Source organism: Miscanthus floridulus, chromosome 6, assembly GCF_019320115.1.
Source record: "Miscanthus floridulus cultivar M001 chromosome 6, ASM1932011v1, whole genome shotgun sequence".
In the NCBI taxonomy this organism is placed as follows: Eukaryota; Viridiplantae; Streptophyta; class Magnoliopsida; order Poales; family Poaceae; genus Miscanthus; species Miscanthus floridulus.
Window position 1 is genome coordinate 97,822,962 of NC_089585.1, and position 24,664 is coordinate 97,847,625.

Below are 24,664 nucleotides of genomic sequence, written 5' to 3' on the forward strand. Positions count from 1 at the left end.
TGGGACATCCTGCTTCCCCTTTTATAGACGAAGGGGAAGTGCAGGTCACACAGAGAGAAAGAGGGAGAAGAGGCAAGGAGAGGAAGGCTTCCAAGACCGCTGGGCCTTTCTTTTCCTTCGTGCGGGTCCCGCCGACACTATAGATGGTGACAGGGATGGCTCCACGCCAGGCACCTGTCCACCGCTGATGCCACGCCCCGGCATTGTCAGCGTGTTGAGATGTGCCCGCTCCCTGCTCGATGCCAGAAGTTTGACCTTGGGTTATACTTTCTGGCCCGTAGTGGCTGACGGCGGTATGGGCTTCCGTCAGGAGCCTCGCCTGAGGGGTCAGGCGAGACAGAGCCCCTGACCTAGAGGCCGAGCGAGGCGGAGCCCATGTCCTCGGGGTCGGGCGAGGCGGAGCCGGTGGCCTCGGGGTCGGACGAGGCGGAGCCCGTAGCCTTGGGGTCGGGCGAGACGGAGCCCATCCCCAAGGGTCAGGTGAGGCGGAGCCTGCGCACCTGGGGGTCGATTGGAGCTGTAGTCGCGCTCTTGACTGCTCGGATAAATCGATGTTGATGACCATTAGCTCATCCTCTTCGGGTACCCTAGTATTAGTCCCCGACAACACGGATGTTGCAAAAGTAGATTGTGATGTTGCAACGGTTGTATATGTATTTTGCAAGCGTCCGTCCCTAATGTTTGATCTATTTTTTCAGACGTATTTTTCAAGCGTGTTTATCTAGATGTTGCTTATGTTTTACACATATGTTGAAAATATTTTATCTGGATGTTGTGTATGTTTACAATGGGTTTTCAATTGTTTTTGCAAGCGCTTCTAATGCATTTTTTAAGTGTTTCATTTTTTTTGCATGTTGCAAGTGTTATATCGGTATGTTTTAAAAGTAGATCGGCTGTTGTACATGTGATGCGCGTGGAAAGCGGGAAAGGACGCAGGCGGTCCTCACCCGGGCGACGTTGGGCAGCATGGGTGACACAGTCGCGGTCGAGTGACGTCCGGGCAGCGTGGGCCCACGTGTTGACGCATGAAACCGAAGGGGAACCGACTGCAGCCGTGTGCGTCCATTCGGACGTCCGGACGTTAACATTACCTAAATTACACAGGACTGGTCCTTTTTATCCTGCTAATGACGCCGAAACTCCACTAATTGGTCCCACTAATCTGGATGAAACATGGATAATTACTAAATGACATATCTGCAAGTTCCACTCCAGCATCGTGCTCATCTTAAAATCATAAGAACGTTGTTTATTCACGATAGTATAAAAAATTGTTTATGCCACCAAAGGCCAGTGCTCCCCTGCGAGGATCCTCGCTTGCAGTACGCGGCCGCCGGCCAGCAGACAATCTGGAGCACGGCAAAAGTTGTCCGTGCACCATATTTCCTCAGATGCTAATTTTCAGACGTCCATTTGTTCATCCCCAGGGAGACCAAATATCCGTAGGTTATAGTCCATCGAACCTACAACAATGTACTTGGCGTCGGCTCCAAACTTCAGGGAAGTTACTTTCCCTGTAGAAGTACAAATGTCACAACACTGTACCAAGTAAAAATGGCAATCAAAGAGACCTGGCAGTCTAACAGACCTGCTCCTGATAGGTCTGGCAGTGTCCTGATAATGTTCCATTCAGCCTTGTCTGCTTGGTAAACCCTACAAAAACAGACAGAAGGTCAAGCGGATTTAAGAGCACCTGTGCCAGCAAGAAATAAAAAATCATGCATATACTTTGCAGGAAATTAACGTAAAACACTGCATTCACAGCATAGTAACTAGTAACTTTGATAATCAATAATGTCCAAACATTGTTAAGGAATAATGCCAGAATGAATGCAATGTACGACAACCATTTTATTCTCAATGACTAACAGGAACTAGTGTCAATTCAGCTCTTTTTATTTGTCCGATTAAGCATGGGATCCCTACTTTACAACAGTGCCAGGAAATCAAGAAATGTCATAAAATAGTCATTACATTATACTTATAGGTTACAAGATCATACCTTGCATCTGAACCACCAATGCCAAGATAGCTTCCACTTGAATCAAATTCCACTGAAGGTCAAAGGAGAGATATGCATCATATTGTTACATTCAACCCATTTCAAAGAACGGTCCAGGAAGCAGGCACGAATAGTTATGCATGAGTTAATGGTGAATTTTATAAACCAAGTTATCCTGTCCCGTTAGCTGTCAATATGAATATAAAAAGCATGTGCAAAAATAGAGGTTCACAATCCAGTAAGCTCCTTACCCGCATTGGTTGGCGTGCCTGAATCATAAGGAGAAATAGTCCTCAGATTTGTTAATTTACGAACATCCCAAAGCCGGACACCATCACGAGCTGCAGTCTGCAAAGTCATGGTAAAATATCAGAAATAAAAAGAATAAAGATTGTGCATGTTATTTATGGAAATCTACATACCGCTAAGAGGTAACCATTTTCAGAGAAAGACATGGCTGTGACAGGTCCAACGTGTTATAAATGATAGGCAATATAAACGATGAAGAACAGTAGATCAAACACAGGAGACACGAGATTTTAACGTGGAAAACCCTCCCAAGGTGGAAGGGAAAAACCACGGGCACCAGCCAGCAAATCTTCACTATATCGGGTGAGATTACAAACGCCGGAGATTTACAACTTAGGGATACCCTAACCTAGGGGCCTTCCCGTATACAAGTCTATGATGCCTATGAGGGAGGTGGTCCGTATATATAGGGAGAAAAAACCCCACACCCTCGTCTATTAGCAATACGGAACTAATAGATGGTGTAGTCCCTCTTAACGCTAATGGGCCGCTTTGCTTCGGCCCAAACTTGAATTTGATCATAGCTCAACAAACTCCACCTTGAGATAAATTACTTCTTGTAGCATAAAACGAACCTTCACCCTGAAACAACAAAGAAATACTTCCGGTGCCAAATAGCCTCTTGGACTAAACAGTTATACCAACTAAGCTTGAGCAAAGCTCAAACTTAGCAACAGGAACTGGCTTTGTCAACATATCAGCAGGATTATCATGTGTGCTTAGCTTGCATACCTTCAGCTTACCTTGCGCGACCACATCGCGAACATAATGGTATTTGACATCAATGTGCTTCGTTCTCTCATGGAACATCTGATCTTTAGTGAGACATATAGCACTTTGACTGTCATAAAATAAATTAATGCAAGAATTATCTCTACAAAGCTCAGCAAACAAACTTTTCAACCAAACTGATTCTTTACATGCTTCAGCAATAGCCATGTATTCTGCTTCAGTAGTAGATAGGGCAACAATGGGCTACAATGTTGCCCTCTAACTCATAGCACAACTACCAATAGTGAACACATAACCTGTGAGAGATCTCCTCTTATCTAAATCAGCAGCAAAATCTGAATCCACGTAGCCAGTGAGTCCCTTATCAGTCCTGCCAAACTTCAAACAGGCATTTGTTGTACCACGAATGTACCTGAAAATCCACTGAACGGCCTTCCAATGTTCTTTACCAGGATTAGCCATGTATCTACTAACCAAACTCATAGCATATGATAAATTAGGACGAGAGCAAACCATGGCATACATCAAAGAACCAACAACACTAGAATATGGAACTCTTGACATGTACTCAAAATCCTCATCCGTACTAGCACATTGTAAAACTGATAATTTGAAATGAGGAGCAATAGGAGTACTAACAGACTTTGCATCATGCATGTTGAAACGATGAACAACTTTCTTAATGTAACTTTGCTGACTAAGAAATAACAAACCAGAATTTCTGTCTCTTGTAATTTTCATACCTAGAATCTTCTTAGCAGCACCAAGATCCTTCATCTCAAACTCACTACTCAACAGTTTCTTTAACGTAGTGATTTCTTTCTTGCTCTTGGCAGCAATTAACATATCATCAATATATAACAGCAAGTATATAGGTGATCCCTCAACAAATTTAATGTACACACAACTATCAAATTTAGACCTCTTAAAACCATATGACATCATAAAAGAATCAAACCTTTTATACCATTGACGAGGAGACTGTTTTAAACCATATAAGGATCTCTTTAATTTGCAAACATGATCCTCCTTACCAGGTACTATGAACCCTTCTGGCTGGTCCATGTATATCTCCTCCTCTAGCTCTTCATGAAGAAACGTAGTCTTTACATCTAACTGCTCAAGCTCAAGATCTCGTATAGCAACAATACTGAAAAATGTACGAATTGAACTATGCTTTACAACCGGAGAGAACACATCATTATAATCAACACTAGGAATCTGACTGAAACCTTTTGCTACTAACCTTACCTTAAATCTTGGAGGCTCACTAGGAGACAAACCTTCCTTTCTCTTGAAGATCCATTTGCAACGAACGGCCTTCTTATGTTTAGGCAAGCGCACAACATCCCATGTGCCATTTTTCTCAAGTGACTGCATCTCTTCTTGCATAGCGGAAATCCACTTCTCGTGGTCACCAGAAACAACAGCTTCAGTGTACGTAGCTGGCTCATGAATGTTCTCAACCTGTTCAGCACAACTAAAGGCATAATGAACAATATCACATTCCTCAATTAAACGTAGACGAGGTCCACAACTCCTCTTTGTTCTGCGATCTGCAATAGACTGATTTTGAGGCTGCAAAATAGGAGGTGAGTGCTGAACAATATCATGAACATTGTTATCAACAATTTCAGTTTCCTGATCATCTACGTGCTCCACCTGCACGCTAACATGTTCCTGCTCCTCATCAGAACCAACTGGTGAAACATCTGTGGACAAGCTATCATTAAACATAACAGATTCATTGAAAACAACGCTCCTGCTTATGAAAGTCTTTTTAGTTTTAGGATTCCATAACTTATATCCTTTAACTCCAGAACCATAACCAAGAAACAGACACTTAATGGCTCTAGGTTCTAGCTTTCCATTATCAACATGAGCATAAGCAGTGCAACCGAAAACTCTCAATTGTGAATAATCAGCAGGTATACCAGACCATACCTCAATGGGAGTTTTCTTATTAAGTGGGATAGAAGGTGACCGGTTGATCAAGTAACAGGCAGTGTTAGCAGCCTCAGCCCAAAAATGCCTGTTCATATGAGCATTGGATAACATGCAATGAGCCCTCGAGATGATTGTTCGGTTCATGCGCTCAGCCACACCATTCTGCTGAGGAGTGTAAGGAATGGTGTGGTGCCTAACAATGCCTTCTTCCCTGCAGTAATCATTAAAAGCATCCGAACAGAATTCACCGTCATTGTCAGTACGAAGCAATTTTACCTTCTTTTCAGTTTGCCTTTCTATCATAACTTTCCACTCTTTAAAAGCTGCAAAAGTATCATCTTTACTTTTCAGAAAATAAGGCCACACTTTTCTAGAGTAATCATCAATAATGGTAAGCATGTAACGAGCACCACCATAAGAGGGCTTACGAGACGGCCCCCACAAATCAGCATGTACATAATCAAGTGTACCTTTGGTGGTATGAACAGATGCATTGAATTTTACCCTCTTGTGCTTACAAAAAACACAGTGCTCATAGAACTTCATCTTACCCATAGTGCAGCCATCTAGCAGGTCTCTCTTGATCAATTCTACCATACCAAGTTCACTCATATGCCCAAGACGCATATGTCAGAGATTAGTTTTACTTGGTTCATCATTAGAAACAGCAGCAGCAGTGACGGAACCATGTAAAGTACTTCCTCTAAGAACATATAACTTTGCATAGTTCATATCACCTATCATATAAATAAGAGAGCCTTTTGATACCTTACACACTCCACCTGAATCGGAGTGTCTGTACCCCTCGGCATCAAGTGTGCTGAGGGAGATGAGATTTCTGGCCATCCCTAGTATGTGCCTCACATCTTTCAGTGTGCGTATCATGCCATCATGCATCTTGATCTGAACGAAGCCAATGCCCACAATCTCACGGGGGTTGTTATCTCCCATACGCACATCTCCACTCTGCACAGACTCATAAGAACTGAACCAATCTCTGTTAGAGCATATATGAAACGAGCATGCAGAATCAAGTATCCATTCATCACGACCAGCAACACAACCAGCAAAAAACAACCAGAACATCTCCTGAATCAGAATTATCAACAGCGGAGACAACAGAGGCCTTACCATCACCATCGGATTTATTTTTTGGTTTATACGTACCGTTTCTTTTCTCCTTATTCTGCAGCTTCCAACAATCCTCAATGACATGAGTATCTTTCTTACAATACCTGCAGAACTTATCCCTGCCTCTGGACTTCGAACGGCCTTTACCATTCTTGCTCTTGTCTCGATTATTGTTGTTGTTGTAGGTTTTCTGCTCGGGCCTACCTCTAACCTGCAACACTTCGTCCTTGGAGGACGACACATCAGACTGAACCATATCTTTTATCTTCTCCCTCGTCTGGAGGGCCTCATATACTTCCGCAAGAGTTAGTTCATCACGGCTTAATAGTATGGTATCTCGAAAATTTGCAAATGAAGTAGGCAGTGAGCATAACAGTAGAAGAGCTAAATCTTCATCATCATATTTTACCTCCATCGACACTAGGTCGGCAACGATCTCCTTAAAGATCGATAAGTGGTTCATCACCGAACCACCTTCTTGCAGCTTGTGCGTGAACAACTTCATCTTCACGTGCATCTTACTGGTTAGATCCTTGGACATACAGATCGATTCCAGCTTGAGCCAAAGTTTTGGCACAGTTTTCTCCTGCAGCACTTCTTGCAAAATATCATTATGTAGATGAAGTTGAATCAGAGACAGAGCCTTACGATCCTTCCGCTTCTCTTCAGCGGTCCATGACTTCTACCCTTTTCCTCTGAAACCGTCTAGTGCCTCATCAAGATCCGAAGATTGTGCCAGAATCGCCCGCATCTTGACTTGCCACAGTGCAAATCTCGTCTTATAATACAGCAACGGTAGATCAAACTTCATCGATGCCATCGCGAAACCCTAAGGTCAAACCAAGCTCTGATACCATTTGTTATAAACGATAGGCAATATAAACGACGAAGAACAGTAGATCAAACACAGGAGACACGAGATTTTAACGTGGAAAACCCTCCCAAGGTGGAAGGGAAAAACCACGGGCACCAGCCAGCAAATCTTCACTATATCGGGTGAGGTTACAAACGCCGGAGATTTACAACTTGGGGATACCCTAACCTAGGGGCCTTCCCGTATACAAGTCTATGATGCCTATAAGGGAGGTGGTCCATATATATAGGGAGAAAAAACCCCACACCCTCGTCTATTAGCAATACGGAACTAATAGATGGTGTAGTCCCTCTTAACGCTAATGGGCCGCTTTGCTTCGGCCCAAACTTGAATTTGGATCATAGCTCAACACAACGTGGCCCTTTAAATTTGCAACATGTGACTACAGATAATAAATTGTTCATTAGCAAAGGTTGTTCAAGGTAAGATCACATAAACAGTAGTAGCAGCAGCAAAAGTAACAACATCACAAGCAAGCTAGAGATGAAACCCATAATATGAAAACAGGAAGAAAGAGTCTTCTGGGTTCCATCTCCGTTAGATTGGGACCAATTATGTTGAGACGATGTTCCAGCTATGTTCAAAACAATATAGGTGTAGTGATCACCTAAAAATATTTATGAAAAGTTGATGCAATAATAACCACACCTGAGTTTTCATATCCCAAATTTTGACAACAGCAGTAGTCATTCCTGTTCCAAGCAAAAGACCATGTGGATGGAATGATGCCGATGTGTAACCATCTTGTTCAGAAGCCTCACCAACCTGGAAAACAATCATGCATATCATATACACATTCATGGTGTAGGAGGGAACCTTCGACTTGCAAGATCCAGTTAAAATATCATAGAGGCACCATGAGTTATCCTTGGAAGCAGACACAAAACATTTCTCACTCTCTTGGACAGTAACAGCCGCAACCTAATAAATTTCAAAAAGGAACCTGGGCTTCGGGTAATAAAATTACTAAGAAAAGAAGCGATAGAGACAAAGTGCCAAGGACTGCTATCTTATCACTTCTGCAGAAGAACAAAGGGAGGATTATCAAATACATTTATTTGATTAACAATTAATAATGTACACGAACAGAACAGAGAACAGCTCAATGAAATGAAACAAACAAAAAGACTGGATGGTTGAAAATCATGCGACTTTTGAGACAAGCGTATATCAGAGTTCAGCATAAAAAAAACTATTGCAAATCCTAACTTACAAACTTTTATCTCAAATCACTGATTCTTACCTCAAAATCAGACTTGGTCAATCAATAAATCAATAAAATTTCTAAACATCCATAAATTTACATTTACAGCAGCAAAAATTTGAATGCACTTGGAGAGGAATGATGAATTGAAAGCATAGGAAGGATGTCAGTTATGCAAACAATAGTTCTGAAGACAGGAAGCATCATCGCAGCAGCATCCACTTAAATACCTCAGCAGTATGATCTTTTAATGTATGTACACAGCTATAGTTTCCATACTCGCTCCCACACCAAATGCGAACAGTCTGCAAGGTTCGCAAATATATGGGCCAACAATAATAAACTAATAAAACAGATTCACTCAAATAACTGAAATACAACAAAGTTGAAGCTTTTTAATCAATTGCATTAGGTGAAAAATGTCTTGGCTGCTCTACATCACTATTTCATCACTGATAATTTATGCAAATCAATGGTGTGGAAATCACTGGCCAAGATAAACTGTCAACAAAGTTCTATTTTGAATTTGATAAAAAATCTTCTCAGTTGACTAATTGAGAACCTTGATTAAACAGAACGCGTTCAATACTCAGGAGACGGAACTTCATCACTGACAATTAAGGTAAAACTACAACTATGTTCCACTTATATTTTGATTTGAATCTAGCATGATGCCCGTGTGTTGCTACGGCAAAATTCTGACCAACCTAATATCAAAATCCTCCAATGCGTTGCACGTCATTGACAATTATTAATTAGTGTAATCTAAAGGTTATGTTATAAGTAAAAGGTAAAACATAAGGTGAAAGGGTCAAAAATCTAAACTATCTTACGAATGTACGTGACCTCAAAAGTGGTCAATTCGACTATGTGGAAGGTCGGTTCCAAAACTCCATATACTGACCAATGGTTTGCAAGAAGCAAATCATTTTAGCAACCCATCGCCCAACCATCTTTATATTTGCGTACACAACCAATTACCTAAAACCTATAGTGAATCCTGCCGTAACAATGCAAATCTTAACCCAGGAAAATGATTTGCCAAATCTCATAAAAAGAAAAAAATGGCATTGCCCCTAAGTTCTATGCCTATATGGAGTTAAGTTGAGGGAAATAGCTAATTAGTCAACTGCTGGTAGTTTTGAAGCTGGAAGACTTGCTGCCTGTGTGCAGGGAAGCTTACTTAAGGCGATCTCCAGTTGGAGACGGAGGTGCCTGGAGAAGAGAAATCTGGCAATGTTGGAGGGCGTGAAGGATGGAGTGCACTCAACACTGGCCCAGATAAAAAAAAACCCCTCCTAATCCAGTCACACAACATATCCATTGTTTCCCTACGTTCTCATTTTAATTTGGTGCATAAAGTTGTAGCAAAGTCAGAGTTGTAGAGGCTTGGAAAAAAATGTACGTTTACATGTATAAATTGGTGTCCGATTGGAAGCTTTCTCAGAGTACATTCAGCTTGGAAAGAAACTTAATGCGAAACAAAAACAGATGCAACAAGCGGAGACAACGGAGGAGGCAGAAAATCAAGTTTAGTAAACATTATAGGTAGTAGAGATCTTTTCAGTTAATTAACTGCGAACCTTGATTCAACAGAACACACTCAACAATCAGGTAATAGGGGACCTCAAGACAATACATAAAAAAACATTACTTACAAGTATGCTCAACATACAGCATGTAATAAAATTCTTCTTAATCTACGTTGAGGCTTCTCAAGAAATAAAGGTATCCACAGTACGGCGTATGCATATCACTCCGATACTATAACTCATATCCGTGCGATCTAGGAGCTTAAGACTTTTTGTTGTTTCGAAGCGAAAACATAAGAAGTTCAGTTGGTCTAGAAAGGCAGAAGATATTGATGACATAATATTCATGTGATTATTTAAGGTTGTAAAAAAAAAACCATACATACCTTATCTGCTGATCCAGTTATGAAGAGTTCATCCCCATTAACAAATTTCAAAGTGGTTATCTGTGTAATTGAATGTTCTTATGTTACAATATACTTTCGAAGCATACAAAAGTACGCCAAAAGCACATGGGGAAAATACCTTCTTTGAGTGACCAGTAAGCGTGCACAAAATTTGACCGGACGGCCGATCAAAGAGTACTGCATTGGTATCAATACCCCCAGTGGCAACAACGTCCTGTTAATCCATGATAAGAATCAAGTAAAAGAACACATCAAAAATCTCCTGCAGATTCTCACCACAAAAGTTGAAACTCGCAGAGATTCCAGAAAAAAACTATATCAATACTCAGGTCATGATGATAATTTAAACTAGTGCATATTCAAGTAGAACTCAGCATTTTCTGACAAGGGCTCAGCCTCAAGATTCAGGCATAAGCACAGGACTTCCTTAACATGGGGAATACCACCAAGTAACAAGATGACAACCATAATCCAAATTTAACCTAAGGGTGGCAAATAAGATGACAAGATAGGTGCTGTTAGAACACCCACGTAGAGCAAATTCTTGTCAAAATGTGTTTATTTATAGAGGGTGCCACGTGAGACATCAAGCTGTCCAAGCCTCATGGAATAAGCAACGACAACAAAGCCTTCAGACAATAAGAAAATGTCAAAAATGTTTGAAGACCAAGGTATAGCACCGAAATGAGTGACAGATAAGCCTAGTGCTCGGCAACACTTGTATCTTACTTTTCTGCATATTACTTTCCTTGGCTCCCAAGCCTTTGTAATAGGAATATGCTCATCATCCACTTTAGTAGTTAGAAAATATGCTGGAGCAGGTAGAAAGTAGATGTTGCCCTCTGCCCATAAAAACAGGGGCACACCCTTGTATCAGTACAAGTCATTGCATTTTCTTTCAATCCAAGCAACCAAGGGCCAAGCTGCCCTTCGGTAGTTTCTAAATCTGAATCTGAGATCTATTTGGTCCAACAACTGGTATCAGAGCCTTAGGGTTCTTGAGTGAGCGAACACCATGTCCATTGAGAGCCAGATCACGAAAGCGTGCGCCACCGCCGGTGCGGTGATCAACCCTGGCAGTGACGCAGCGAGAGCCAGAGCTAGAGACCGCGCGACGCGCCTTGCTGCCGCAGAGGCAGCGGCTGCGGTGGCGGCCGAGATGGCTAGGCAGACAGCGGCTGCAACACAGGCCGCGGTGGCCACCGCTGCGATGCTGCGCGCTGAGATAGAGCGGGAGCCAGAGCCCGCTGGAGGATCACGTAGCCCGGATGGGCGCTGCCGCAGTCGCCGTCACCAGAGCGGTGTCGTGGTTGCCGCGGGCGCTCCCCGGTGCTACAGACGGTCTACCGCAACTATGGAGCGGGAACGCCATGGTCGATGCTCATCAAGTCGAACTACCACGAGTGGAGCCTGCTAGTGAAGGTCAAGCTACAGGGCCAGCGGCTGTGGGAGGCGGTACACGTCGGTAGTGTCAGCTACGACGATGATCGCCGGGCGCTGGAGGCCCTGTGCGCCGCCGTCCCCATCGAGCTCGGCGCCTCCCTTGCCAACAAGACCACGGCGAAGCTGGCAGTGGCGGAGGCAAGAATTTTTTGTAGGTGTGGTGGGTTAATAAAGGTCGAACAAGTATAATATAACTATCAATTATGCAAGAACGCACTAAAACATTATCGAAATATGTATATTACTATGTGATCACAGAATCCAAAAGTAAAGTATTGGCACATAAAATACCTCACTAAATAAATCTTGTTGTTGGAAATACATACCCATCGTGCAGTTCAAGCAGTTGCAGACTTGTTGCCTACGCTAGGCAGAGCGGAGGCGCGGAGCCATAGCTGTTGTCACCGGCGTGGCGGACTAGCCGCGTCGAATTCGCGCTGTCGTCCGCCAGGCACCGTGTTGAGTTCTCGGCTTCTCGCTCCGGTGCCACCGTTCGCCGTCCACCGTCCAGGAACCACCGCATTGATCGATCAGATCAGATACGAAGACGAAGAGTCGAAGACTGTAGGATCTCTGGTATACCTAGAGGGGGTGAATAGGCCTGTAAAAATTCAACTCAAATCAAAGTCAAATTCACCCATGGCACTGTCGCTCTGTGAGAGCGGCACTAGCGCACCTGCAGGAGAGATTAGTTCACAGTTCAAAATCTACCCAACAAAATTTAGATCGGGTAAATTTCTTAGCTTTCTGCAGGGCAGTAGATCACAGATCGAGAGCTAAAAGTGGTGGGAACACCACACACAAGTAGATCAGCCTCAAACCCTAGAAATCACCTCAACAACAACAAGAACACAAGTGTAGCAACACAAGCACAAGATGACGCCATGATTTATTCCATGATTCAGCTCACCACCAAGGCTTGTCTAAGTCCACGTTGTTGAGGTATACCACTAAGGCTTAGGGATTTGCAACCCTACCTCGTTCTCAAGTCAAGAAAGTGAACTCTTGAGATGAGGGGTGATTTTACCCGCTGCAAGAGGTGGTTACAAACCTCCTGGGGCTACCACAAACTTGGCAAGCTCACCAGGCGACGCTCTAGCTGGCTAGGAGCCAAGCTCCAAGAGTAACAAACACAACCACCGACCAAAACATGAACCAAATGCTCTTTAGGCTTTGGGAAGCAGTGGAGCTGCTCTCTAATCACTTTTGGCACCTTTTTCTCTCAAGGATTGATGGAGAAGTCAAAGGGAATGCTTGAGTGCTTGAAGGGCACCAATGGAGGAGAGAGAGGAGATGAGCACCTACTGATTTTCGTCAGTCTGAACCATTGGTGAAGAAGAGAGAGACGTTATGGAGGACAGGGAAAAGTATAAATACCCCCCTGCCTCCCAACGGTTACTTAAGTGTGGCAGTGCCTCTCTCTCTAGGTGTGGCACTACCGCACCCAGCAAGACAACAAGGGTGAAGGAGTTGTTAAGTTGGCTGTCTTGGCTGAGGTGTGAGGATGTTTTGTGTAAAGATTGAGCATTTGGTTGCACACTTTTAACCAGTTGTAGTGCCCCCCTTTATAGTACGGCTTTTTCCATACTCAATTTCAAAAGACAAGAATTCAAAACTCCTTTGAGCGTGATGTCGTCCTTATTTGTAATTGGGGGCTCCTTCTTTCCATGTGACATCCTCTATAATGAATTCCCTGCTTGTCATCTTAATAAATCTCATTAGTTCTCTAATTAGGTGGTCATGAACACCAAAACCCATATTAGGGCTTGATTGCACTTATAATTTTCCCCTTTTTGGTGATTGATGACAACCAAATTAGAGCTTATAAAAGATATGAAATGAATAACTGAGATTTTTTTTGAGCCATGGGTGTAGAGCCTCCCCTAAATATGTGAATAGAGAATTAAATTCTCAACTTGGCATAAGAGGCCAAGATTCACACTTTAGTGAAGTGAAAATTGGGGCTCCCCCTATATCCATGCCTTTGAGGGGTGCTGCACACAGTGTCAAGAAAACATATACGTGATGCATATGACAGATCATACACACATGTGCTTGCTGTTGTAGCTGAGTGCGGCATTGCCGCACCTGACTGTATGAGCAAGACAGAGTCAAGCACCACACAACTAGCTTAGATAAAAAAGATATGCAACCAAGCATAATAAGATGACTTCTAATCCACACAAATGATACATGTCCATATCCAATACACAAAGAGTCAAATAGTAGCATTATTTCATAATTTAGAGTTTTGGACGACTCTCAAACTTTCCACCTAGCGAAGACTAACACTCATCGAATAGGACATGAAGCACAGCTGTTGACCATGGCGTCGAAAAGTTGTTGACCCCTATAATTTTCCCCCCTTTGGCATAAAGCACCAAAAAGAGAAGAAAAGAAGAAAGATCAACACCTACTTGTCATCTCCCTAGATGTCCGTCCAATCAATATTATCACCTCCTGCAGCCCTAGTACCTCCTGCAGCAGTCCTGGCACCACCATCACCATCATCGTCGTCGGAGTCAATACATGCATGGCCATGATGGTGAGTAGTGTCGGTGTAGTGAGTGGAACGAGTGGAACGCCTCGGCTCCTATCTCTAATGGTATCCCTCCAGGGTCTTATCCCAATCTGCTGCTCGTCCCTGCTCCTCCTCCTCCTCATCATCATCCTCATCATCTGAATCTATGTCAGAGAGACTTGGAGGGTCATACTGTGGAGGAGGTGGAATAGGAGGAAGTGGTGGAAGGTCCTATCCATGCTGCTAACGCTGCTCAAGCTGTGTCTCATACGCTCTGTTAGCTGCATAGGTGCACTTGCCGAAGATTGCCTTCAACCACTTGCCAAACTTCTTCATCTTGCCTCCTCTGTGAGACCTAGAGCGGGAAGACTCAGTGATATCTACATGAGCATGAGAGCTCCTACCTGTTATGATGGTACTGCTTTAGTCATTGTGACCGTATTGCTGGTAGATGCATCCTTCATAGATGTCACGCGAGTTGCATTGTGCATGACTGACTGGCCGTTATTCAGGAATTACTGTTGAACGGTGGCTTTGTGTTTTGCGTTTGCTTGTGGTTCACACCTACCATGACCCCCATCTCCCCATACTCCTTTTTGCGCTATTGTCGGACCCTTGCCCTGCAGCCGTACTAGTCATTAATGGCCTTGGACATCGCTCGCCTCAAACGCATGAAAAATTCGGTTGATTCATTTGTAGTGGCCCCACGCAGGAACCGAAGGTGGACTACGCCAGGACCCCTAACCGCTCTTCCATTATAAGTAGGGCCTGGCCTAGCCATTGGTACCACCACTCGATGCACTCTAGCTCTCCTAGCTTTTCCTTTTGGAGCAAGCTTTCCGCTCAATCCTTCCTTGCAACCACCCACTAGGGATGGCAGGAGCCTGGGTTAGCAGTTACTGCCTGAACACTGAGGGTTTTCCCAAAATCCTATATGCCACCCTACAAAAACTCAAAATCAAGGATCGTCCTGAGTATGAGGATTGTGAGTATGAGAAACTTGGCATCGAGCGGTGTGGCAGAACCTCCCTGAGTAGCTGCTGTTGGCTGGGTCTTCTCAGTTTTGTAGACGGTGTGCATCCCATCCTTCAGAAAATAAAATCCAGTGACCCTCTCAATCATGAACATGGGGTAAGGGGCATAGGGCAGCCCCCTCCTCCCATCCTCCACTACAAATCTCAACTCAGTCCTCATGAATCTAGGGACATTGAACCTATCCCCACCTAGAGCAAATTTAGCCAACATATTTCTCACATAGCCATTAATATCTGAGGCTGCTCCATCTTTTGGGTTGATGGTGTTCCTGATGAGGTTGTTGAGGATGTAATAGAAGCTGTGTAGACCACTCCTCTTGCCATCTGCAATCCTTCTATCTCTCCACATGTAACTGATGTCATGGATCTCAGCTTGAGGCTCATCATAAATGTAAGTGTAAACTTTGTGCTCCTCCCCAAAGCCAAGAATCTAGCTGAAAGTGACAAAGTCGACTCAATAGTGCTGACCATCAGTCATCCAGTGAATCTCATCAGAGGTTTGGTCATAGAAGTATGTGGCATGAAACTATGCAAGGACCTCCTCATTCCAGTTATACTGGAAACCCATGATGTCTGAAAGCTGGTACCTGTCACAAATTTTGATTACCTTTTCAAACTCAGGCTCCTCCTTCTCCTGCATCTCATCACAATCAATATACTACATCTTGATAATCTTGGTTTTCTTGGATGCAAGAATGGCGGTGGCATAAAAGTTAGAATGAAACTCATTCCAAAATCTATAATCAATGCTCAAATCCTTGCGCATTGCATAGGGATTGATCCCCTTGCCTCTTCCACCAGCTTCCAACCCTTGGAATAGTTAACAACTGCATGCTGGCAGGAGTCATCTAGAGGTCTTATAATGATCTCACCCTCAAAATCTCTCATATATCTACCATCAAACTCAGAGAGATGTTATGGGGTGTCAGGAATGGCTTCAGTGGTACTACCTGTCATCTCCAGCCTCTCCTCATCTTCAATGTATTGCTCGCGCCTCCCCCTATCACCAAGTCCCCTTGGAGCTGCACTACTGCCTGCTGCTGTTGACTTCCCTCGACATGGTGAGGTGGATCCTTGTCTCTTTGCTCATTCATCTTCCTTTTCCCCTTTAAGTCATTATCTCCGTGCTCCATCTATGCATAGAATGAACTAGATAAGAAATTGTACAAATGGGACATAGAAAATCACTTGAAGAATAATCTTGATAAGAAAAGGGACTTAGATCATGAACTTGAGAGACACTATGGATAGTGCTGCCTAGGTAGTGCGGCACTACCGCACCCTAAGAGCAACACTACCACACTTAGCATCTCCACAAGCTCATGACCTCCTTCTTCATTCTTAGCAAATCAATTTTTCAAATGTCTTCCCACATCACCAAACAATTTCTAGAGCATAGTTCAAGATAAAGACACATGATGTCATGTAATAGATGGGAATAGTGATAACATTTTGAGTGGGAGAGAGCATGTGGTGAATAAATCCAACCAATACATCAATTCATCTAGGGAAAGTCACAACCAGACGTAGTCTCAAACTACAGGGGGCAGTACTACCACACCTTACCACGGCACTACCGCACGTGCTGTGCACCGCCCCCAAATGAATCAACCTATTGATTCAATTTGTTCATCAAATCTCCCTCCTACTCGTTCATAGTACCACTAAGAACCTAAATCCATCATAGAAACACTCACATTGCATAGATCAAGTAGGTTTAGGGTTCTACCTTCTCAAACGAGGATTGGAGAGGAGAGGAAAGAAACTACTTGGGCTAGGGGTAGTAGTAGCCCTCAGCGACGTTGAGGGAGGGCTGGCAGCTGCCGCAGCACTGCTAGAGACCTGCAACGCGTGGCCAAGCGACGGTGACGGCGCGGGTATGAGAGGAGAGAGAGGCATGGGCATCGGCGTCGGGGGAAGAGAGAGGGAAAGAAGTTACTGCAGACCTAAGGATAAGAGGAAGAATAAATGGGCCCCACAGTAAAACCATTTGGGCCAAATCTCAATTGAGATTCAAAGTACAACACTGCCGCATGCCTAGCCCGACACTACCGCACGGCAGGTGTGGCACTAGCCACACTCCCCAAAATAGTGAGAGTTGGCTATAATCTATATGACTCTCTCTATATAAGGTATGGACACATATCACCTATATACCATGACCAGAAACAAGTAATCAATACCGACCATGATCATAATACATAAGTTGTCTTTTATAAATCATTTTCATGCACAATATGAAAATTTTCAACTCTTTTGCCTAGATACTAGTTTATCAAACAGAGGCATGCTAAAATTCAAACCACGTTACAAGAATCAAGTATATTTAGCTCACTACGCAAAGCACAAAACCTTGACTCGTCGAGGGGCTTTGTGAAGATATCGGCTAGTTGCTTTTCGGTGCTCACATGGAGGAATTTCGATATCTCCTTTGGTTTCAGTGGTCTCTCAAGAAATGATGATGGATGTCTATGTGCTTGGTTCTAGAGTGGACATACAGGATTGTTTGCAAGCTTAATGGCACTCTCATTGTCACATAATAATGGGATTTTGGTAAAATGACATCCAAAATCACAAAGAGTTTGCCTCATCCAAAGTAGTTGGGCACAACATGCACCGGCCACAACATACTCGGTCCTCGGTAGTAGGAAAGGGCTACACAATTTTGTTTTTTAGAACTCCAAGACACTAGGGATCAGTCTAAGGAATTGACATGTCCCCGAAGTGCTTTTTTGATCTACTTTGCAATCGGCGTAATCAGAATCCGAATACCCAAGTAGATCAAACTTAGAGCTCTTAGGATACCACAAACCAAGGTTAGGAGTGTGTACTAAATATCTTAAGATTCTCTTAATGGACACCAAGTGACACTCTTTCGGGTTAGCTTGAAATCTAGCACACATGCACACACTAAGCATAATATCGGGCCTAGATGCGCACAAATAAAGTAGAGAGCCGATCATGGAACGATATACCTTGGTATCCATGGCTTTCCCTTCAATGTTGAGATCAAGATATCCATTGGTTGGCATGGGAGTTTTGATAGGCTTGGCATTCACCATGTCAAACTTCTTGAGCATATCATGGGTGTACTTCGTTTGACTAATAAAAGTTCCATCCTTCACTTGCTTGATTTGAAATCCGAGGAAGAACTTCAACTCACCCATCATGGACATCTCAAATCTCTTCGTCATGATCCTACTAAATTCCTCACAAAAAGTATGATTAGTACTACCAAATATTATGTCATTGACATATATTTGGCACACAAATATATCTTTACCAACTTTACGAGTGAAAAGGGTAGGGTTGGTTTTACCTATTTCAAAGCCTTGTTTAAGCAAGAATTCCTTACTGGCATTCATACCATGCTCTTGGTGCTTGCTTAAGCCCATAGAGTGCCTTTTGGAGTTTATAGACGTGGTTGGGGAACTTAGGGATCTTCAAAACTCGGTGGTTGCTCAACATAGACAAGTTCTTGAATGGGGCTATTGAGGAATGCACTCTTCACATCCATTTGATATAGCTTGAAATTGTGATGAGCGGCATAGGCTAGAAGCATTCGGATTGCTTCAAGTCTTGCCACCTGGTGCATATGTTTCCTCAAAGTCCAAGCCTTCTACTTGAAGTGAAACCTTGAGCAACCAATCTTGCCTTGTTTCTTGTCACCATGCCATTCTCATCTTGCTTGTTGCGGAAGACCCACTTGGTGCCAATGATATTGGTGTTGGGCTCTCTCCACCAAGGTCCACACTTGATTTCTTTCGAAAGTGTTGAGCTCATCTTGCATGGCCATCACCCAATCCGGATCACCAAGTGCTTGCTCAACCTTAAGAGGTTCCAAAGAGGAAACAAACGAGTAATATTGGCAAAAGTTTGCTAAATGTCAATGAGTTGTTACCCCCTTTCGAAGACTCCCAAGGATGTTGTCAACGGGATGATCCCGTTGTATTATTTGCCTTAGCCTTCGATGATCAATGGCCTCTTGTCCATCTTCTGGATCTTCATTATCTTCTTGCTCAAATATGGGTCGTAGGTTCTGTCCTTGAATCAGAGTTGGACTTGCTGCTGCTGTCAAAGAGAGTGTGCACTGCTACTCTTATGTGTGGCACTATCGCTCTGCTGATTTGCAGTAGGGGTCTGCTCTGCCTCAGCATCAGGTACGTCAGTAGAACTTTGTTCATCAATAGCTTGAGGAACATCCACTTTAGTGACTTCGTCTTCTTGTGGCCATATATCACCAATAGCCAATTGCTTGATTGCTTCACATGGTGGATCTTCCTTTCCCGCAACACTTGAATCAACTTGCTCCACTTGAGAGCCATTAGATTCATCAAATGTCATGTCTACCGCTTATTTCAACTCTCTCAGAGGTTTTGTTGAAAACACGATAGGCATGCTCATTTGATCCATAACCAAGAGAAAACCTTCATCAACTTTAGGTGTAAACTTAGAGGTTTTGGGTTTCTCATTAAGTATGAAACACTTGCACCCAAACACTCTAAAGTAGGACACCTTTGGTTTGTTACTGGTTAGAAGCTCATATGAAGTTTTCTTCACTTCTTGTGCAGGCTAGAGGCGGTTGATGGCATGACAAGCGGATGTTGATGGCTTCACACCAAAAGAGGTCAAGCATCTTGTACTCATCTAGCATTGTCCTTGCTATGTCAATTAGTGTACAATTCTTCCTCTCTACTACACCTATTTTGTTGAGGGGTGTATGGAGTTGAGAACTCATGCTTGATGCCTTCTTCATCAAGAAACTCCTCAACTTGGGTGTTCTTGAATTCGGTCCCATTGTCGCTTCTCATTTTCTTGATGGGGAGACCGAACTCCTTTTGAGCTCTTCTAACAAAAGTCTTCACTTTGTCTCTAACTTGACACTTATCAAACAAGAAAAATACCCAAGTGAAACAGGAATAATCATCAATAATAACAAGACCATATTTGTTACCCCTGATACTTAGGTAGACTGACCGGTCCAAGAGAGATCCATGTGTATGAGCTCCAATGGTTGAGTCAGTGGTCATGATGCTCTTTGGTGGGTGAGGTACTGCCAACTTGCTTTCTGGCTTGACAAGCACTACATATCCTATCTTTCTCAAAGTGAACATTTGTTAGACCAAGGATGTGTTCGTCCTTTTGAAGTTTGGCCAAGTTCCTCATCCCAACATGGGCTAGTCGGCGATGCCAAAGCCACCCCATGCTAGATTTTGCCACTAAACAAGTCTCAAGATTAGTTTTACTTTTGTTGAAATCAACTAGGTAAAGCTTGTTCTTTAAATGACCCATAAAGATAATAGAGAAATCCTCCCTTCTAAAGACTTCCACACCCTTATCCAGTAAAGAGACAATTGAAGCCCATCTCGCATAATTGAGAGACGGACAATAAATTGTAACATAATGAATCAACATGTAAAACATTTATAATTGAATGCTTAAGGGTTATAGCAACTTTACCGAGACCAATCACACCCCCCTTAGAGTTGTCTCTAAAGAGAATATTTTCATTTGAGTCCATCTTTGGGGTATATGATGAGAACATACTCCTTTCTTTCGGTCATATGATTTGTACATCCACTATCAAGCACCCAACTTGACCAACTGACCACCGGAGGAGTATGCCTGCAAAACAAATTTAGTTGCTTGATTTAGGTCCCCAATTAGACTTGGGGCCTTGCATGTTAGTCACAAGAAATTTAGGAACCCAAATAGAAGTATTCATATATGTGTTGGCTTCCTTTCCAACATATTTAGCAACCACTTTTCCACTGTTGTTGTTCCTTAAAACAAACATGAAGTCAAGCTTTGTCGAGGTGGTTGAAACTTTGGTTGGTAGGCATACTTGTTCATAGTGCCCCGCACTGATTCCTTTGGCTTTTGCTAAACCTATTTCTACTGGGATACCTTCTTCTTGGGCTTAGTTTGATCAAGAGCAGAATTGGTAGCCTTCCTATTTTTGTGGGGAGCGGCACAACCGGCCTTCACTGTGGCACTGCCATGGTGTGGCACTGCCGCTCTAGACTACGACACTACCACTGTTTGTGCAGACTAATCTATACCAACTCTTTCCTTCCTCTCAAACTTGACACACTCATAGCCATTTATGATTTGTCTTCCATTTGTCTTGGCTACTGTAGTGTGCCCAAGGCCATGCTTGATTGAGGGGTGTCTCCCTTGCTTGAATTGAGGCACTTTTGAGTCATTTGCCTTCTTGTCATTTACTTGAGCTTTACCACTCAAGCAGCCCTTGCCAATGATCTCATTGAGTCTAGCAATTTCTTTTCTCATTGCCTCCATGTTTGCAAGGTTAGTGGAATAAGCATTCAAATCAATATTATAACATTTTTCACAACCTTGACTAGTGGAGGTAGTAGAGGCATCCTTTGCATTAGAGGGATGTGACTTGCTATCCTAAAGAATGTTATATTGCAGCTCAAGTTCTTTGTGCTTTTCATCTAAGTTCTTAGTTAATTTATCAATTTCTTCATCACTAGAGCTATCACTAATATCACTACTAGAGATATCACTAGGAGGTGGAGGTGGAGGAGCTTTGGCCTTGGATTTAGATTTTACCTTCTCACCCTTTGCCATAAGACAAATGTGAGGGGAGTAGTAGTTATCATCAGACATGTTGGTGAAGAGTCTCGGTGAAGAAGATGGCTCATGGATAGCAATGGTTGCAACTTCCTCATCTTCTTCACTTGAGCTTTCAATAGATGAATCCCATTCATGCCCAATATGAGCTTCTCTCATGTTTTCTTGCTCTTTCTCCAGTCAGCCTTGTCCTCCTTCTCTTTCTTATACTTGTTCTCCTTGATCTCATGTGGGCACTTGGTAATGAAGTGATCGGTGCTTCCACAATTGTAGCATGTCCTCTTCTTCTTGTTTGGAAACTTCCTCTTTACTACCGTGTACCCTTACTTCTTAAACCCTTTGTGAAACCTCCTCATAAAGAGAGCAACATCATCCACTTTCTCATATTAGTCATCATCATGTTGACTCTCACTAGAGGATGAGGTGGTCTCTACTCTTTCTTGAACTTGCTTGATTGCTTTAGGCTTGCTAATTGAAGCTTGCTTGTTGGTCTTGGACTTGCTAGTAGAGCCTTGCTTGCTTGATTTGTTGGACTTGAGAGCTACATCCTTGTTGATCTTAATGCCTTCTAGCTTTGCTTGCAATTCTCTAAGCTTCTTCCTCTCATTTACTTCTTCTCTTTGCATGTCAAAGGTCAAGATCCTCCCAAGTACATCATTTGGTGTGAAGTACTCAAACTTCTTCTTGTCTCTAATTAGAGTTACTACTGGTCTCATTTCTTAGGTGAATAAGCTTCCAACATAATCTTGACAACTTTGTGATCATCTAGCTCATCACAACCATAGCCTCTAATCTTGCCCACCATGGTCATCAACCTATCAAACATCTCTTGTGGCCCTTCTCCATCCAAGATAACAAATCGGTTGAGCTTGGACATCAACAAATCAATTCTTGCCTTTCTCACTTTGTCAACCCCTTCATGTGCAAGATGTGAAGTATCCCAAATTTGCTTGGCAATATCCACACCAATCACTCTATTGTACTAATCACCATCCAAGGCACTAAGTATCACACTAGTAGCTTGACCGTTGAGGTGGATGATTCTCATTTCTTCCATGGTTGGATTCTTGGGATCAACCGGTGGCTCGAATCCATTACAAATAACCTCCCAAATGCTAGGATGAAGACCTATAAGATAGGCTCTCATCAAGTGCTTCCACTTGGCAAAGTTAGTCCCATCGAAATGAGGTAACTTGCCCGCAGGCACATTGATGAAAGACTGTGCGATTCATGGTTAATCATAGACATAGAAGAATAGTTAAAGGATACAACAACAACAACAACAAAGCCTTTAAGTCTCAAACAAGTTGGGGTAGGCTAGAGTTGAAACCCAGCAGAAGCAATCAAGGTTTAGGCACGTGAATAACTGTTTTCCAAGCACTCCTATCTAAGGCTAAGCCTTTAGGTATATTCCATCCTTTCAAGTCTCCTTTTATTGCCTCTACCCAAGTCAACTTTGGTTTTCCTCTACCTCTCTTCACGTTACTATCCTGGCTTAGGATTCCACTACGCACCGATGCCTCTAGAGGTCTCCGTTGGACACATCCAAATCATCTCAACCAGTGTTGGACAAGCTTTTTTTCAATTGGTGCTACCCCTAATCTATCACGTATATCATCGTTCTGAACTCGATCCCTTCTTGTATGACCGCAAATCCAACGCAACATACGTATTTCCATGACACTTATCTATTGAACATGTCATCTTTTTGTAGGCCAACATTCTATACCATACAACATAGCAGGTCTAATCGCCGTCCTATAAAACTTGCCTTTTAGCTTCTGTGGTACCCTTTTGTCATATAGGACACCAGATGCTTGGCGCCACTTCATCCACCCTGCTTTGATTCTATGGCTAACATCTTCATCAATATCCCCTATCTCTCTGTAGTATTAATCCTAAATATCAAAAGGTATCCTTCCTAGGCACTACTTGACCTTCCAAATTAATATCTTCCTCCTCCCAAGTAGTAGTGTCTGAAGTCACATCTCATATACTTAGTTTTAGTAAGAATAGTTAAAGGATACGATGGCATATTTGTTGTCGTCATTCTTCTTGCCCTTTCCTTTCTTGTCCTACTTGCTATGCACTTGGTAGGACTCATCATCATCACCATCTTCGAAGCTGCTAGATAGCTCACTTGAAGATGTATTGGAGGCTTTGCTTCTTGTTCCTTCTTCTTTCTTGCTTCTCTTCTTTTTCTTCTAGCTTTTCTCTTGAGTCTTCTTTCTTCTTTTCTTGCTTTCACCTCTTCTTAAGTTGCTGCTCCTTCTTCTTATTCTCTCTTGCTTCTCTTTTCTCTTTTCTAGCTGCCCTTCTTCTTCTTCTTCTTTCTTCTTCATTTTGAGCTTTTTTGGCATCGGTTGCCTCTAGCTGCGGGAGCATGGAGTTGCTCGCTGTAGAGACACTAAGCTCACTGTTGTCGGTGTCATGCAGCCCAACGTCCACCGGATCAACGTTGATGGGCTTCACAACACCGGATCCTCCCTCGGGCTCCATACCTCACATGGCAAAGTGCACACGAGGTATTCAGGCTCTGATACCACTTGTAGGATCTCTGGTATGCCTAGAGGGGGTGAATAGGCCTGTAAAAATTCAACTCAAACCGAAGTCAAATTCACCCGTAGCACTGCCGCTCTGTGAGCGCGGCACTGCCTCCCACCGGTTACTTAAGTGCAGCAGTGCCGCGGTGCGGCAGTACCTCTCTCTAGGTGTGGCACCGCCACACCCAGCAAGACAGCAAGGGTGAAGGAGTTGTTAAGTTGGCTGTCTTGGCTAAGGTGTGAGGATGTTTTGTGTAAAGATTGAGCATTTGGTTGCACACTTTTAACCAGTTATAGTGTCCCCCTTTATAGTACAACTTTTCCCATACTCAATTTCAAAAGACAAAAGAATTCAAAACTCCTTTGAGCACGATGTCGTCCTTATTTG

The 24,664-nt window shown here is 43.1% G+C and overlaps 1 pseudogene; it reads right to left on the reverse strand.

Annotated features, from left to right (window-relative positions):
• Positions 1 to 1,275: 1,275 nt before the first annotated feature.
• LOC136460868 (pre-mRNA-processing factor 19-like) overlaps positions 1,276 to 24,664 on the reverse strand; it is a 125,904-nt pseudogene continuing 102,515 nt past the window's right edge.